The sequence below is a fragment of the Anser brachyrhynchus genome (genome assembly GCF_964034855.1).
Source record: "Anser brachyrhynchus genome assembly, chromosome: 8".
NCBI lineage: Eukaryota > Metazoa > Chordata > Aves > Anseriformes > Anatidae > Anser > Anser brachyrhynchus.
Window position 1 is genome coordinate 2,053,121 of NC_137702.1, and position 18,760 is coordinate 2,071,880.

Consider the following 18,760-nt stretch of genomic DNA (forward strand, 5'->3'; position numbering starts at 1 on the left):
TTTTACTTAGCTGCTACTTCCCAACTTCCATTGCACATAACTGAAGAGGGGAATTCATTTCCATTCCAGCTGGGCAACGCAGCAGGAGTCCTGCATCAGAACACTACCAGACTTGTACTTGCACACACGTAGACTAGTACCCGTACCAAATATTTTTTACACTCACACTGAATGATTAAGAAACAAGGAAAGATGCTAAAGCAATGCATCTTTATACCTCCTTCCAGTTAGCTATCTGCCTGTGTATTTATCTGTGACCTGATTATTTTTCCTTCTTAATAAATGTATGTTTTCCTGTGAATTTGCCAATAGGATCCAGAAGCACACTAAGCAATAGGTAAACAAGTATTTCTTTTTATAGTTCTTATGCTTGATTTGATTTGAACACTGCTTCCTTCTTGCCTTTCTGAGAAAAGGCATTTAAAGTGTTCGATTTCTATTTGATTTGATTCACCAGTGACCCACAAGCTGCCTGAAAAAAAATAATGGTCTTGCGGCTCCTCCAAAAATTACAGAAATGAATGAAAACTAATGAAAAACGTGAAAATGCGCAGGGGCCCAACTCACCTACAGGCAGGGGAAGCATTAGTCAGACGGCAAGCATCACGTCAGATCTGTAACGGTACAGGCAGGGGATTTCGGGACACCAAAACATTATGCATAGGCTGAAAGCAAATGTAAAGCCCGGGATGGAAAAAGAAGATCAGCGTTTTGTAGAAGTGCCAGGCTCCTAATCATTCTGCGTATTTCAAGTTAATGGCCTTCATCCAGAGGTCCGCAGGCTGCATACGTACCTTATTCATTAGCAAAGTGCACTGGTGAAGAAGATTTATAACAGAAATTTCTGAAGGAATTTTAGTACAAAATTGAGACAGAGAAAATGAAACTTGGGCACATTCACTTCCAACCCCGTATGCCTGGGGAAAGGAAGTAGGGAAAGGAATCCTAAGAACTATTATGGCAGAATATTAATCGTTATGATGGCAGGAGGCCACTTGCCCAGAGTTTTCGACAATGTACCTCTTTTGGAGCCGTCTCAAGCAAGAATCCTTTAAAACCTCGGGCTTAGCAGGCAGGATGCTGCTACACCTGACCCATTTGCACTCTCCTCTTTTTGCACTGTTCCTCCCCACCAAGACTCTCTGGAGAACATCTGCGGCTTTCAAGGATGGCAATTCTGGAACAAGTTGCCTGCTCTTCCTTGAGGATCCTAAAAGATATACCCTAAATACCCAGAGAGGTTTCTTCAGCAAGAAGAGAAGCGCTTGTGGAATCAAACCTGACAAAATAACACTTCCCATCCTGGTTCTCAATGTTCTTTGCCTCCCATCCCAGAATAGCTAGTGCTGCTGCGAACCAGAATGCCACTAGCCATTCTCAGATGAAAAATGGGGAATCTTGTGCTCATTCAGTGACAATTCTCCCAGCTGATGTCTCTAGTGACTGCAAACGCTACATGCAGATGCCTTTTCCTCAAGCGGAATGACCAAAATAGGTAACAGTGGGTTTAGATCTTGCACCACACACAGGCAGCGTGAGATTTGCGATTAGTATTCCTGAGCACAGCGTGCATCAGGAGAATATGATTTTCTTTGAACAGAATCCCATCAAACAGAGCAGCTTCACCCTGAAGGTTTCCATATGTTTTATACTGATTTTCTTCTCAAGAGCTCTTGTGAGGTTGGATCATTTTCTGTTTCTTATTTGGGCTTGTAGTTTGAGAAATGGTTACTACCAAGGATTAATCATTTCAGATTCCCCTCTTCCTGAAGTTCCTGTTTTCACTATTTATAAGCGCTCTTGAACGTATCCCTGCTGCAAGGAGCTCCGTTCCCAATTTATCTTTCACATTTAACAAGTGCTCTGGCAACTTCAGATGGTTCTTCTGGTACTCTCTGTTGAAGTGGTACACAGCCTATTGCTTCCTCGAGCAATTACTGAGTTACAAAAGCATGAATGAAACAAAAATCAATTGCAAGAACTTACTTTTCAATCTGACTACAGTACCGTTACTTCAACCGATGCTCTGAAACCATTTTTCACTGGGTGTCCACCAAGCAGGCAGAGAGCATTCAGCCCACATTAATCTGCGTGACTCAGATATTGAACTTTGTCAGGCAACAAGATGGCTAGAGCAGGTTCTCCCCATCGAGTGAGATTTCTCTCCTTTTCCTGAGCTTTTCAGAGTTTACATCCCCAAACTGATCCCGTACGTCTGTGAGAAAACTCTGCAGCTCCAGCAGCTCCCAGACCCGGGCATGCTGCAGCCAGCCTCGTTATTTGGGTTAGTTTCCAGAAGAAACGCTGCTTCTTGTGTCTGTCGGTGGCACCTGAGTTCAGTTGGAACCCCAGGCAAAAACAAAAATGAAAGCAGCAGGGTTATTTATTCTAGCAAAGAAAAGGGTCAGTTTCTTGTTTACAAGTTTACAAACGCTGCTATAAAGGAAAAACACTTAAAGGAATACCGAGGAGGAAATCCTGGTGCTGAGCTCTCACTCTTTTGCAGCTTCTTCACACTGTCTTTGTCTGCAAAAACCACAAAACCACTCCAGCAGATTACTGCCTGCAAAACACTGCCAACGGGGCGTGTTGCGCTGTGGTTTTAGAGAAACGTTCAGCATCCCTTGACCTCCTAAATGTCATCTTGTGAGAGGTGACTTACAAAGTTACCCCATGGCATCAGCAAATCAGCTGCTCCCCCGTCTGCCGTGCCCGCCCGGCTCTCTGCAGTCTTCAAGACCATACTGTTTGCCTGAAGTTGCTTTAGATGACCTCTCTGCTTCCTCTCCGCTCTTACCGCTTCTTTACTCACAGAACAAAGCTTCCACTCGGTACGTTGTCTCACAGCATACGCTTTGAATGTCTTGTGCAAAATCATTCTTTCCTTGCAAGCACCGCACCAACCAGCCCTGTCCTAGTTGGTGCAAGTTTAAAAATATTGCTTACAAAAAGGGTCTTAGTTCCTGCTGCCTGGTAACCTTTTAAGCCAGCCTTTTATTACCTCTCACGCATTAACCACAGTCATTCCACTTCTGCTGCCGCTCACCAATGCTTCATAGTCGGAAGGCATGCTTTTTGCCACAAATAGCCACCGCTCCCTGCAAAATCTGCTGCTTATAATCAGGTCAAAAGAAGGGTATTATCAGCTGTGCTGCAAATAATTAGAGAGCAAATGAGTACACGTCAACTGTTGAGCAGCTAAGTCAGGTCAGTTTAATGCTCTCAACAGGCAGCTATTTGCAAATGAAGTGTATTTCAGCACATGATATTCAAAGTATTTCTCCAAAATGGCATCTAATAGTTTGTATCCTGGTGCTCCCATTGAAATGCAGCCTAGGCCTTCAACATAACGCAAAACTACGGCGGAGGGTTTCCATCCCCTTCTGTGCATCATTAAGGATGCTCCAAGAAACAACCGAACCGGCCACCTCGACTTCTGGATGTGTTGCAAAGGATCCTGGTGGCCCCTGTTGCTCTGCTGTTATTGGAAACTCACTTAACACATGAATTAATGTGTCGTACACTGAAACGCTGGTATTTCATCAAGTTACCTACAGCCCCGAGGAAAACAGAACTGCTGTAAGATTTCTTGGTCAGCCAACAGCAAAATCACAGAAGCTTTCAACAATCTGAAATCAAAAGGTCCTCTGAATTAACTCATGCTTCAACTACAAAAAGAAACTTTAAAAGACTCGACCAGCTTAGTGCTGTCATTTTCAGAGAATGGAATACAACGAGAGGGAAAAATATCCATGAAGAACAGTACTAAGGATTTAAATCCATCAACAGTATAAAAACTCACGGAGCTTGCCGCTCTTCAGGACCGAGCTCACCCTCCTGCGAGGGCCGGGCAGAGCACGCCACGGGCTCCACGTTTCCGAGGCAGCTTCCCCAGCCAGGTTTGGAGGAAGCTCTCGGGTGCACAGCCCAAACTGCGCAGCCGTGCGGTGTTCAGAGTTGGGCAGTGCACGTCCCCCAGGGGCAGGACACCGCAGCTAAACTCATCGGAGTCTCAGAAGAGAACATCCACGTTTATTCCTAAGCCTAAAGCCAGCAAAGCAGGGAGCAAACAGCTGGGCTTATCAGCAAGCTTGACCACGATCTCGTCAAGACTCTTCTTCTGAGGCATCTTCCCCTGTTGATACCAGCCCATACAGAAAGAAATGATCCACTTGCCAACCCCTTGCCCCGATTTTAACCATACTACAAGCTGCTGTGGCACTTCTACAAATTCTACACAGAAGGGAAAAAACCACCTCAACTCATGTCGCGTCTCACCTGTTTCCCAGTGGCTTTATAAGCGGTGCGGTGCTGTGCTGAACTCTCGGCTACTTCTTCCCCACCAAAATCTTCTGTAGCTTTACAGAAATCAAGTCCCAGTCCCAAACCTTCGCTAGCATCCATTCACCTCACAGCCCATCCCAAGCCCGCTTTCTGATGGTGAGACCACACCTCTCAGAACCTGGCAGTAAATTCACTGCCTGCGGTCCCGTTTCCTCAGTCCTAGCCCTACGGTCTGACTTTCTGACCCCAGCTTTGAACCATGCCTTCCTGCCAGCACCGTGGAGCCCACAGAAGCAGCACAGGATGCACCAGCCCACAGAGCACCAGCAACCACACCAACCCCATGACTCATCCGTGCAACAAAAACCAACCGGGGAGTCAACGGCGCCGACCTTCGCGTTAGCTATGGAGGCTCTGTTGGATTTAGGAGGGAAAAACAAGCAGACAAAACAACGGCAAACACCACGCATAGAAAGGAGAGGGAGAAAAAGACAGCTGCATGCGATTTTTCTAGGTCCTCCTCCCCTGAGTTAATATTAAGACAAAGCGTATTGTTGGCGCTCAAACGTGAGAAAACGCCCAACGCGGAGCGCACACGTGCTCTGACAGAATTACACTTTTTAAGCATCTGAATAGCCACAGCTCTAATCCATCGTGATCCACTAATCCATTTCCCATCACTGGCAGTAACGCCAGATGCTGCAGCAGGAAGCGCAAGAAATTCCACTGCAGGCAGGCACTGAATAATCTGCTCTCTAGAAAGTTTCCTCCCGGCCTTGTTTCTCAGAGACTGGCTTCAGCTACGAAGGACAGACGTTTACACCTCTTCTAACGCTCCAAAACTGTCTCTAGTATCTGCAAAGTTTTGCATATTTCTGGACTCTTCTGTGACTTACAGAAATGATTTTGGATCTGGCCAAGTCCTGTGCTTCCAGAACGCTCTGGCAAATAGTCCTTCAATCTAATTCCACACCTCATTAAAAAAATTAACAGTCTTGAATCTTTCCAATTCCACCGCATGCCCACTTTTTCTTGTATCGTATTACCAGGAGAAAGGTTCTGGACCAACCTTCTCTGTACCATCCTCCCACCCTGTTACCCTGAATAAAGGAAATATACTACCAAATGTCTTGGGATGTGATGGCACCTCGGGCTTGCAGACAAACAGAACCTGTGGAATTGCACAGCCACAGAACGGCTCTAAGAGAAACGAGAAGCAGGCCTTTCATGCATATTTTTAGCAAGCAGAGTGATACTATCAATTAAATCCCTTTTTTCTTTTTTTTTTTTTAAACAAGCTTTTAGAGCTGGAAAATATTTTCATAATTAAGGAGTTCAGTTAAAATATTTTACCTAAACCAGCTACATAACCATTCCTCTGCATTGCCTGAAACCAAAACATTACAGCAGCAAGCATCTGAAAGTGAAGCTGACAAATTATTTTAATTCTCTAAACTGGGAGAAATACAGAAAGAAAAAAAAAACGAGCATGAGTAATAACATCAGATTAATATCCTTTTGCCTTAGAAGCGATATTTAATACATGCAGACACACATTTGTTTGCAATAGCCTTCCAGTTTAGGGGAGTTCTTTCATATCCTCAGTTCCATGCCTTTCCAATAGTTTTTTTTCCATCTGCTGAGGCTATATTTATCCCACTGTCATAATTATACAATTTCATTTACTGATGTAGCTAGCGTGAAGACCTGCATGCTTTATTTCCTGCACTATAGGCACTTCATTTAAACAAATAAAGGTGTCTCTCCACACCATTTTGTCTCTGTTTTCCTCAATGCACAAGAACTACCACGTCTGTACTGTGAATTTCCCTTAAGCCCGACACCACGAGCCCATTACACAGAGAAAAAGCGGTGCTACCAGTGCAATAAAACCCCCTTGTACCGTGCGAGCATGGGAAGTTTCACATTACAAAACAGAAGTTGAAGGAAGTTCTGAGAGCGTTCCTTTCTGGATGCTGGCTGCTAACTGCCCGCTCTGTAAATGCGCACGGAATTGGGGAAGTGGCATTAAAAGCGGCCACACCAGCGCTCCCAGATGCAGAGGGCACTTCCAAGCAGCGCAGCTGCCAAGCGCATTTTCTACACGATGCCCAGAACCAGATGCACTGCAGAGCACGTCACCTAGACTTGATTTCTTCCTGCTAATAACTGTACGCTAATAATAAATATCCACTGTACTATTACAAAGAACCCAGAGGAGCCGTAGCGATAGCTTGCGCTGTGTGGATAACTCCGAGGCAGCTTTGTGTGGGTAAAGCGAGTCATCCCAACCGGCCAAGTTATCAGCACCAAAAATTGCCGTTTCAGGAAGGATTTTATGATTCTGCCCAGGGTTACCCATTTTAAATATGGAAGATAGCTGATTGTAATGACTTTTAAATAAGACTACTGTTCATAGAGACGATTAGTCAGCTAATCTGTTATAAGCTTCCTGATAGATACGTAAGGCTCTTCAGTAAGGATTTGAATATTGAAGAAGGGGAGGCCTACGTGCGAGTTCCAAGTTGCTGGGAAGCACCGAGGTGGCTGGGGAGGTGTGGGAAGGTCCAGGACACAAAGCTGCCAGCGCTGGCCAAGGGGAGGAGCTGGCACAAACACAAAGTTAGCACCTAAAAGAGAACGGGATGTATTTGCAGCACCCTCTTTGCTACCAGAAAATGAGAAAAGGGTCCAAACCAGCACGGGACCCGGATTTGGTCCACTTCCTACGTCCGTGACGCTGTATTCTGAGCTTGAACTTTGCACCTAAGTGCAAATTCAACCGCAGCATGTTTTTGGAAGCAGCAGCCAAGCGAGGCTGAATCTTGTATTTTAGTTCAGGCTCAAATTTAAACATTACATTAAAATGGTTTACTGGAATCCAAGATGTCCAAGGACAGGAATAAAACAAGGTACAGATGTAACTTGGCGTACCTGAGCAGGCAGGTGGTAACACACTCAGGCAGATCAGATGACGTGAGAAACAGACAGGCAATTACTATGAATAATCTGCTATATGCAGCCAGTATACTTAATAGCGTACGAGGAAAGCACTCTTTGTACTAAAGAGCTTAGGGTCTAGATGAGTTATAAATCAGAGATTTGTTTACAATCTGGCCACCACCTCTGCAGCCGATTGAGAGGGACGCAGCAAACAAGGCCCTCGCTCAAAGCCGCGTAAGAACTTCTCTGGGTCGCTGGATTTAAAACCTGCAAATGCAATCATTCGGCTTGTTCACCACTGCTTCCTCTGGACGTCTGAGTTTCAGAGAGGAAAAAACACAAGCCGCGGTACGCATTCTGCTGCTAAGAGAACACAGAAATCTACCAGGACTTCTCTCCTCAGCACAGGTGGCCGCTGGGGATACCCTGGTAAGGAACCAGAGCCTCTGGAGCCTCTCGGGGCCCACTTCCACCCCTCGCCCTCGGGCAGGAGCAGAAGGCAGCACCGCTGGGGCTGCGGGGCCGTGCCCTGGGCAAGCACCAAACTTCCCGAGCCTCCGGGCACTGAACCGAGGGAAGGAGAACCGGGCACACAAATCCACTCAAACCACCCGCCAGCCAACGTGGCGCACAGCAGCAAAGCCTAGAAGGGAAAACGCCACGGGGAAATCAACGCGGGGGGAGCCCTGACCTGAGGGAAGGGGCCGCAGGGCCCCTCCACCACCGCACGGCGGGCACACGCGGCCCCGCTCCACGGCCTCGGGGACACGACGGCAGCGCGTGAGGCTCAGCCCTGGCACCCCCTTCACCCCCCTCCACAGCTCTAGCAATAAAACAACTCCAGTAGAACACTCGAAACAACAACAAAAAAAAAAAAAAAAAAAACACGTTTTTCCCTCTTTAATTAATTAATGGGGAAAAAAAAAAGACTACCAATTCCCAATGCCAGGCGACTCCACGCCACCAAACTTACCGAAACCACCGAAACCAACCCACGAGCGACTACGGCGTTTGCCCGCCCAGCCGGCGGAGGGCAGCCCGCAGGGGGCCGGCAGCCCCCGGCTCGCAGCCCCCGGCCCCGCCACCCCCGGCCCGGGGGGTCCCCAGCCCCGGGCACCCAACCCCGGGGCACGGCGGATCCGGGGGGGGCGCTTACCTCCGCCGGCAGCCCGGCGTCGTGCCCGCGGGGCTGAGCCCGGCTCGCCGCGGGGCTGGGCTCGCCCTCAGCCCGCCGCCACCGCCGCTCCTCCGGGGCTCCTCCGCTCCTCACCGCCGGCAATGGCAGCGGCGGCAGCCGAGCGCGGCGGAGCTACCGGGGCCAGCACCTGCCTCGGCCGCTCCGCTCCCTGCGCTCCGCTCCCCGGCCGCGGGCTGCCGGCAGGCAGCGGCGCCTTCCCCCGCGGCCGCGGGGCGGGCTCGCCTCAGCCCCGGCAGGCGGCGGGAGGGGCGAGCGCCGCCCGTGAGGAGCGCGGCGGGCACGGCCGGGGCGGCGCTGCCGGCCCCGGGGACGCCCGGAGCCCTCACGCCGGCACTCGGCCCGCCGAGGCCGGAGCCCCTCCCGGCGGCACCTGAGGGGCGCCGAGCGGCCTGCGCAGCCCGGCAGCCGCGGGCGGCTGCACAGGAGCGGAGCGGGGAGCCCCGGAGCCCGGCCGCCGTTGTTATCGCCGGGCCGAGGCGGGCTCAAGGCTGGCCCCGGGAACCGTCGCCCCCGGCCCCCTGACGGGGCGCGGGGCAGGAGCCGGGCGCGGCCGTGACAGGGCTGCCCCGGAGCCCGGACGCCTCCGATGGGGAATTTTAGGAGTCACTTCACGGGGGCTGACTGTGTTTGGCGCTGGGTCTGGGGGCGTTCGGTTCGTTGGTAGGTCTTCGGCTGTCCGAGGTCCTTACCGAAGGCCGAGCAATCTAATGATGTAACTCGGTTCGGATTTTAAAAGAGTAATTTTCTTCCCTCCGTAGCTGAGGAGCAACGTTTAAAAGGCTTGAAAGGAGCAGCTCCAACTCCCTAAAACCTCAGAATCCAAAAATAAGATGTAGCCATTGTAAACCCCTTTGAATTACAAGTTAAATTCACTACTTGTAGATGACACAGAGCTGTGATTTCAGTGATTAATGACTACAGTGTCTGCAAGCTGAACAGAAAGCTGCTGTGTTGTAGTTCTTGCTGAAGTACTATCCCCTAGCCGAGCATCCCATAGATTCAGTGCAGGCCAGACCAGATCTTGATAAACCAGTCTTTATGCGATGCAGGGTAAGAGAACAATATTGAATGAAAGTTTTGTACCACAATCATAAAGAGGGGAGAAAGAAAAAAAAGGAAAAAAAGAAAAGATTGCCTCTATGGCAATTTAGTTATATTGTGGTAAAATGAAAAGTTAATAACTGCTTGCTGGATTTCCATAAAATACATTTAGGTAACTTTTTAGCATACATAGTATATATTACTAAGGACCAGTAAAAGTTCCATTTTTAACTTTTTTCCATTCTTGAATAAGGTGGAATTTATTTCTGTAATGTAAGAGAGTGTAAGGCTGCTAATAGTTATAACCCAAACGATGATTTGTATATACCCTATTCCTTCCATTACCTCACATCACAAACAAGAGCAAAGAAGAAAGGTAACCTCCAAGAATACATGATGCTGTAATGCCAGATTTTTTACAGCAACTGAAAAGCATTCCTGTGGAATCCTTTTGCACCTTTAACACTTATCATCTCATCCTTTTCTTTGCCAATAAAATACCGCTCCTGACATTTCCTAGCCTATCGAGCCTGCGGTCTCAAAAAAAGATTTGCACCACTTTATCTTGGAGAGCTCTTCCTAATGTACTTTCTGGCTTGGAAGTGGAACCCAGGATGCTTACGTTCAGTTGCATGAGCTGCATTTTGTTCTCATGTAAAAGCAGGATATCAGAGGTAGGGCCAACAGGGACTGAGCTGAGTTCCAGCAGAAACAGGAGCTGTCACCTTGCAGAGTGGCCATCTGGATGTTTCTCTCTGTGACCACCTCCAGTTCCTGCAGAGCAACACCACTTTGTGTTGTACTGCTTTAATAAGCAGCTCTCGGGGGGATAACTCACCCCAGAGCAAAGCCACAGTGGCCAAAGCAGCCTGAGTGGCACTGTGTGCAGGAACTGTGCTTGAGACAGAGCTGTGAGCCTGGCACTCTTGGTCCCAAAGTCCTGGGGTGATTTACAGCCACATGCACTGCCCGACATGGATGGACACATACTGGTTTGCACCAATACACAGACATTCCCTACCCTGAGCTTCACCCTTGGTAGGGAACACCTTCATTTTAGTTATGTGACAACAGAAAGAAATAGGCACACACTTTTCAGAAAGAATAAGGTGCACAAGTCTCAGGTGCCTCCAGAAGACACAAGCTAGACCAGCGCCAGGTCTGGTCTAACCTTCTGCACTTCATAAGCCATCACCAGTTCCCCCCGCTCAGGACAGTGTGTCTGAGAAAAGCATATTTCCCAAAGCCACCCAGTCTGAGTCAGAAGACAGGACATCAGAGAAGTCACCAGCTGGTAGTCTGTTCTACTGTTTGCTCACTGACAACAAGAAAATATGTACTTAAGACTCCAATTTGAACTTGTCTGACTTCAGTTTTCAAGCAGCGTTTCTTATTGTGCCCTTCCCTGGTGAACCAAAGACTCTAACAGTATTTAACACAGTAATCAAACCACAGCTTACTCCTCTTTCTGGTAAAATAAACAGATCAAGCTCTTCAAATTCCTTATACGTGGCATTTTCTCCACTCTTCAAACATATTTTTGCATTTTTTTTCTAGGCCTCTCAAAACCTGTAAATACATTTTACAATATTTGGGCTGCAAAACTATTTCTAGTATTCTGATAGCAGTGTTATCAGTTCCATAAATCACTTGGCCACTCTCACTCCCTGTTTCCTATTTGCACATCTAAGGATCACATCAGCCCTTCTGTTCCCATTTGAAATAAAATTTTTGGTTACACACTGGAGCACTGAGTAGAAGCAAGATTTTTTTTTTTCCTCTGTATGCTGCCTTGTTCAGAGAGTCACACAAAAATTCTGATGAAAAATCTGGAGTGTGAGGGTATTAATCTCATGAAACTCTGCAGTGAGGTCGAGGTCAGTAACCCTTTCATGCATTCCGGATTTAATCTGTGTTCTAGGTTCGGGTGATCCCCACATTTCCTTCCTTGCAAAATACATCTCAACCTTGAGAGTTTCATATAGTTTGCACTTGAATAAAACTAGTAATTTTTGAAATAATTGTAGCATTGCCTAGTGAATTCAGTGTCCATCACTTCTGGGAAGGAGTTAAGTTCTTGATTGTTGGGTGTGGAGCATTTAGGAACATCACCTCTAAGCTCTGCTTAACTAAATGAGCACTGACTGTACATAAGTCACGACAGGACAAATAAAATGGCTCTGATACTAAAAGAAAACCTTGTCTTCTTGACTACAAGTCCAAGAAAATGAGAGTCTTGCTCTTAGCCCCCCGCAGCCTCCAGGCAGCGTGCAGTACCTTTTAGCTCCCTGGCAACAAGACCATCCACCAGTAATGCCGGTTCGGGAACACCGACCGAGCTCCGAGGCCTCCCAGCAGACAACGGAGCTTCCCCCGGTGGAGGAGGACCTGGCCGTGACTGCCATGATCCTCCTCTCTTTGCAGATCTCCAGCTGACATCCTATTGGAAACAAACGCTGATAGCAAAGGCTGATACTGGGAGGATGAAATTAAGAAATTTTAGAGCTCATGCTGTGATCATATCACAGGCTGTGTTATTCTTATCTTCCTCTCCCAAGTCTGCCAAGCCTACTTCAAGAAGTTGTCCGTGGCATTAAGATATTCCACCGACCCTGAGAGCTCATAATCTGCACTGCAACTGAATGCTGAAAGCTGCGAAGTTTGCTGGTCTTACACTGCTGTATTATTTACCAAATACCACTCCTGAACAGAAATATTTCATTTTCGAGACGCTCTAAACATCCTAAAGGACTCAAGGCTCACAAATCTGACCGATATCCTGCCAGCCAAGAGAAAGGATTGTGTGCGACTTATGTGGACGAATACTACGTGATCAACGCTTTTGCCATGCTCTGAAGATGTGTCTTTAACCTTCAGACACACACAGTGGCAGGCAAGTCCTGAAGATTCCCACCTGGGGGCACATCAGGCTGTCCGGCCGGTGTTCGCGGCCAGGCCCCCCCGTTCCTGTACGAGCCCACAGAGAAGCTGCCCAGAGGCCTCCTACAAGCGCCTCTCCCTGAGGTAACGCTCAGGGCCCAGCACAAATTTAGGCCAAGGCGTACGGATGAAACGGTTTTAATGGCAGCGATGAACTGATCTCCTCCTCAGGAGGTAGGAGGGAGGCATCTGTTCTCATTCTCCCTCGAGTCGCTTCACGTTTAAGCTTTAGGCCCTGGGATCCCACTGCCTTCCTTACAGGAACTGACAGGATAATTACTCAGAGGCTTCATTCAAAGGGGGACATCTATGTCCCAGTAATGGGGCCTTGTTCCTCCACCGCTACACCTCTCACCCTGCAGGTCAGTGGACTGCTGTCTGCTGACAAACCCCCAGGTGCCAGCGATGCGGAGGCCACGCGCAAGCGGTCAGCTCAGGCGGCAACATGAGAGTATTTTTGGATGTGTTGCTGACACTGAGCTCTCACTTACCAGAGTCTGAGTCATGTTTTTCAGCGTCTGCAGGTGATGACTTACCACTTCTGTCCCATTCTGGTGTACGATGACCTGACCAATATTAGGTATTGTCTTTATCACTGTGACGTGACTGGAAACGAAGCTCGCGGCACTTCAGAAACGCCAGCGAGCATGCAGGACGCTGCCGAACACCACCAACAACCACCCTAGGCTCTAATTACCCATAAAATCAAGTGCAGTGTTCTCACCTTGCTATCGCTCCGTGCTCCGAGCCCACCATAGCCAGAAGGTGACCCAGCAGGATGAAGGGCACCACTGGCACCGTCGTGGCTGGCAGTCAGAGGAGGGATGCGATGGCTCTGTGGTCAGCAGGTAGAGCAGTCACGGGATCAAATCCCAGGATACGCAATGAAACAAGAAGCGCCGTTAAATGTCACCACTTGCTGGTCCATAAGAAGTGTACATCTCTTGAGCTTTGCTTTCTCTACAACAAAAAAAATATGGCAATGTATATGCAAAAGAGGATGGGAAAAAATCCCACCTGCCAAAATAGGATGTTGTAAAAAAAATGTTGTATCCATTTTTTTTTTCTCTGAAGAGACTATGAGGAAAAAAAATCAGCTGGCAGATGCTAGTCATTTTGCTTAATGCACTCAGATACCTTGGCGATAAATGTGGTGGGAGAGCTTGCACAGAATAGAATAAATGGCTTCAGCGAGGTATTGTCAAAACAGTAAAAAGAAGATATGTTTCCTATTAAAATAGAGAGGGAGTAAAAGCAACTCTGTTTTTGAATGAGGACAGCTAGTATTAGCAATGCTAAAAATAAGGGGAACACAGCCTTTACTTCACTGCCGAAAGGAAAAAGGAAAATTTTCCTGTCTCTAAGGTGAAATTACTTCCCTCCCCTGGCCGTGCTGTGCAGCTTGGTTAGTTGGCATCACACTACGAAGGACACCGCTGGCAGAAAGGTTTCTCAGTTCCTGTGTCTCCTGTGCCCTCCACCATCCCAGAACTGCCACTGAGGAGGTGCTTCCCATCCTTTGCCTTTGCACAACTTTCTGCAAGCCCTCCAGAGCTCCTCTTCTTACCAAAAAGATGACCAGGAGACATCGTCCTACTGCCAGCACCACGTGGAAAAGGTGCCTGGTGCCTCCCCCTCTGCATTTATAGGGCAGCATGGAAATAGGGGGAGGAAACAAATACACTGACTGCTGTAAGAGACCAGTGAATTAATTCGTTAGGCATAATTAATGACAGCTTGTGCTCCCATCTCTGCCCTTCCACTGCAGCTGGAACAGCTGAGGAAGCTCTCACATATCAAACACGGGGAATAGGACGGGCAGCGATGGCTGCTGTGATCCTGAGATCAGGCAGTGAAATTTACCCTCCACATTTAATACCGGCAGAGTTGCTGCTTTTGCTTCCAAGAGCCGAGGGAAGACAGGCTGAGCCTGACTCCTGCCTCCCAGGGCAGGCAGGTCTCAGTACGCTGCCTGCTGTAGGAATGATCAGCTAGGTTTTCTTATGGAAAACAGCAGCAGCTTACTAAACCTCTGAAGCTCATTTTATTAATTTAAAAGTCTTCTAAAACACAGTGCAGCTTTTAAACAGAGCCTGGTTTCTCTGCAGCCCTAAAGCAAAGCCGAGGTCGGGGTGCAGCCACGGGAAGCCTTCATTTATCAGCCAGCACGCACGCGTAGCTCGCAGCACTCAGGATGCTAGGTACGGACAGGGGCCAGGGGTGGCATGAACTGTTTTCTTCCAATCTAAGGCCAGTGAGGGTAATTCCATTGGTGAGCTCTCCTTCTGACAGAAATTCGACCACAACCTTTGGTGCTCACTGCTGATGTAATGTTACAGCCTCCATGGACCAGGCTCTAAAAGGGAGGTTGGGCACCGGGGGAATTTATAGCCTTGGGGCATCGTAGACATTAGCTGGGAAGCGCTGGATGCCGTGTGAATCACACATAAGGAAGCAGAAAAAAACACCAGCAGGAAGGTGGATTATTTTATGCCTTGTTGCCTTTATGCCCCAGAAATGCTGGATGTTCTCATTCATTCACTTCAAGGTTCAACAGCTGCTTTTGTGACAGGACCAAAAGTCACCGCCGTAACCACTGCCCCCGAAGGATCGGTATTGATTTCACCAGGGAGGGCAGGACAAGACCGTTTCCTTCAGGCAGAGTATTTAGCAAGGAAATAGCTGATGCCGTTTATCCAGCGTTCGGCAGCTTTTCCGCAGCCTTCCTTGTTTACACTGCTGCGTGTACGAGCACTTCACTCCTCTTCCTCCCCCTCAGCCTCCCGGTGTTCGCTGGCAGGGCTGTGAGGCACCGAGAGCTGATTCATTCAGCCCGGCCCTACGGGAAAACCTAAATCCCCGAGAGGGTCAAGGTGAAAAGTGCAGGGCGAGGGTCAGGGTCACAGCCGGCAGCGGGAACCTGCTGCTGGACATTGATCCTGCCGGTGGGGGCTCCCTGGCTGGCAGCCCAAACCCGCGTGTCGGTGCTTCCAGCCCAGTTAGTAAACCTGTGGGAGGGAGGGCTGCTCTGTTGGCTAGATGTGGATGAGTTCTGTGAAAAAATAGCCACTAACAGCATTTTTCAGCTCATCTTGCATAAGAGACAAGGCTGGAAGGCCCCTGTGTTTTACAGAGGAACCAGCTAAAGATCCGTCTAACAAACTGATCTGATCACGAGCAATACAAGAAATAAAGCCCTGGTATTAAAGCTAGCATTCTTCATCCGTTGGGAAATGTTTGATTTTGCAAAGTGTCTGTATTCCAGCCACTTAATGTAAGTAAACAGTATTTTACACGGAAGAGGAAAATGGATTTACTTTGGAACAGATATTAGAGGGTCAGCCCTACTATAAAATACAGGCTAAGATCATTTACCCGTAGCAGATACCTGTCACAACCGCAAATTTCGATTAAATTCCATCCCAGTCGTTCAGCGGGCCGTTCTTTTCCCACACCCACTGATGCAGTCCCAAAGAGCAATCCTTGCACAACCCATTTTCCACAGAACAGGATGTTTTTGCCAGCTGCCCCGTACCCTTGGCCAGCTCTCACAACCCCGCTGGGCACGCTGCGAGGAGCAGCCTGCTCTCGCTGCCCTGCTGTGAGCGGGGAGCCCCCAGGGGCCCCTCCGGCCTCAGTTATTTTACGATTCTCTTCACACAGTGTTTTTTCTGGCAGGGTATTTGCAAAATCACCCGCCCAAACTGGATATATATTCATCCAGATCATCTGTTCTGCATACCATTTCCTTATGGCTGCCTAGGAGAAAGCACGTTGAGGGATCGCAAGGAAATAAATAAATAAATCGGCTATTGCTTTTTATCAGATTTAGGCCCGAGCTGTTTTACTGGGGCCCCCATCACCCTCGCCATTCCTCCGGGCACATTCCCAAGCCTCCGTCCCGAGGTCCGGAGGGCAGCCGTGCTCGGGCTGGGAGCAGCGGGGTGCTGGGGCTGCAGGGAAGGCTCGGGCAGGGGCTGTGCCACGCCAGGGCCGTAAAGACCTGAGAGTGCCCTCGGCGCCCTGCCAGGTTGTCTCACTGCCCTGCAACGTAATTCGTGGTCTTGGATCATTTATTGCGTGGACTTATTGCCAGGAAGTGATTTGTGCCCGCAGAGGGTGCTTACCGGGAGTGCTGGTGCCCACTCCGTGTCCTCGCTGACCGTTTCTCTGTGAACCACCAGAAAACACACCGCAGCTGTCACAGAGCTGCTGCTGCCTGCCCGGGGGCGCCCAGACGCACACCCGATGCCTGCGAGCTCTCGCCAGCCCCTGACCCCCCCTTCCCACTTACACCTTCCCTCGCCTCGCAGAGCTCTTTGCTACCAGTACGGATGACAGCAGCCACCTTGCAGTCGCTCCATCAGCTGCAGGAGGCACGTACAGCAACATCAGCCCATCTCTCACACTGCCACGGGGACTGAAACCGACACCTCTTCTGCAGACTTTGGCCTCCTTTTCCAGGTCTTGCTTTGCAATCGTGAGCCTGGAGTGACGGCCGTGAAGGGGCCGGCGAAGCCTTTCGTCGCAGAAGTCCCTGAGGTGTCTAGAAGAGAGGTCCCCGCCGTTTCACACCTTCATCTCTCACTGTGTTTTCATCAGGCTTGAATAATGGGTGGCTCCAAATTGCCCGTTAAGGGCCACAATTCGATTTGTAGATTTGTACCTTGCAGTGTTTTTCCTGAAAGAGCTAAATCCCGCAGCGGGATGCGCGCGGCCCTTTGTGCTGGCTGCCACTGCTCCCGTGCTGCTGAGCCCTTTCTCCAGTCACTCGTCTCGGCTGCTGACGCATTGCTGCTCTCCCTAGGAATCGTGGCCTTTCGATGACTGGAGCCAGAATTTGTTTTTTTTCCCCTTCTGAGCCTCCAAATGCCATAAACAGGGCCCGAGCCAGTCGCAGCCGTCTGCCGTTACCGGTCCTGCGCCTGCTCTGCCGGGGACCCTGTGCTGGGGCAGGCACACACGACCTGCAGGTTCAATCTGATAAACACCCAGCGAAGTGATTTTCCGGCCTGTCAGGAGGGTTACAAAGATAAGGTCTTATCTGGCTTTCTTGTTTGCATCTAGATTTTTTACTGCTAAGGTTTAGAAAAGCACCTCCAAAAAGTGTGTCTAATCCAGCCAGGGTACAGCTGCACTAACAGCAACAATTTTGCAAAATAATTCACTAGACTCAGCTAACTAGCATCAGCGCTCTAAAAATATACCGATGCACTACCCATTTAGACTTTAGACCCTAATCCTGTGGGGTTTTTTATTTTTTATTTTTTTGGAGTGACAAAAGACCCCCATTGGCAAGAAAAGTCCCTCCGTCCTTCATGCACTGCACTACAAAAAAACAGAGCAAATCTAAAAAAAATTAAATAAAAAACCTTCTGTGTTTTAGCCTGACGATAGCTGATCCGACACAAACGAGGTAGATGAAAACAAGATCAAATAAACAACAGCCCTTAAGAGCAAGGAAGGCGAGCCCCAGCCCTGCCACTTCAGCAGCAGGCAGGGGCTGCGGTGCAGGCCGAGGCTGTGATCCGGGTGGTGCGCATTAAGCTCGGCGCCGACGGTTTGTTTTGCTAACACACATGACAGCAGTGGAAATGTTTGCTCTCTGAAGCCCCCTGTGTTTTCCCGTGGATCCAACAGTAGCAGAGAGGAGCGCTGAACACGCGGCCAGCTGGTTGGTGTCTGGCGGTGATGGCACAAGCAGGACGGAGGGCTTCAGCGATGGATGCGCAGGGTGCGTGGGCAGCTGGGAAAGTGTGGGGCAGAAATCTGTTCTTCCCAACGCTGTCAGCACCATCACCGAAGCAGAATTTCTCCTCCCTTTGCTCGTTACAGCTAGGCAAGCTTTAAAGAGCTCATTTCTCGCTAGCAGTGGGCTCTTCCCATTTGCCTCGGCCCCTGACACCAGCCTGGTCCCTGTCACCGCTTAATGGCTCTGGACAGCACTGCGAGGGGGCCACAAAGCAGCGCTCACCTTGAAATATATCTTCAGATGTGCTGAATTAAGATCTCTGCAAACGCTCGTGCAGTTTTAACCTTGCTAGTGCAACAACGTAGGAGTGGCTGCTGCAGCTAGATAGCTCCATGTGGTTTAGAGAGCAATCTATTGAAACCCCAGACAGGAAATTGGATGTTAGTCATCGCAGAGCGATAAGGACAGGGCTCCTAATTCACCATCTCTTTTCATATCTAACTGATCGGAAAAAGAGCAAAAGGGACCCGTGTTTATGAGACGGGCAGCAAATAAAACGTGGCATACATTTTCAGAGAGCATTTCAAAATCCTGTGAAGTGAAAACAAAAAACAAACTCAGCAAACATCCCCCAGATACAGCCGTAGGAAGAAATCTCTCTG

General features: G+C 49.0%; 1 protein-coding gene across 3 annotated transcripts in view; it reads right to left on the reverse strand.

The window, feature by feature from the left end:
* The window catches only part of PDE4B (phosphodiesterase 4B), a 191,729-nt gene extending 177,798 nt beyond the window's left edge, over positions 1-13,931 (reverse strand). The window contains exon 1 of one of the 3 annotated variants that reach the window (XM_080601368.1): positions 13,131-13,931. The gene's annotated coding sequence lies outside the window, so the exon portion shown is untranslated. Of the gene's footprint in view, positions 1-8,200; positions 8,220-8,383; positions 8,657-13,130 lie in introns of those variants that run through there. The other 2 variants (XM_080601367.1, XM_080601369.1) reach the window with 2 other exon arrangements.
* Between the last annotated feature and the right edge of the window lie 4,829 nt (positions 13,932-18,760).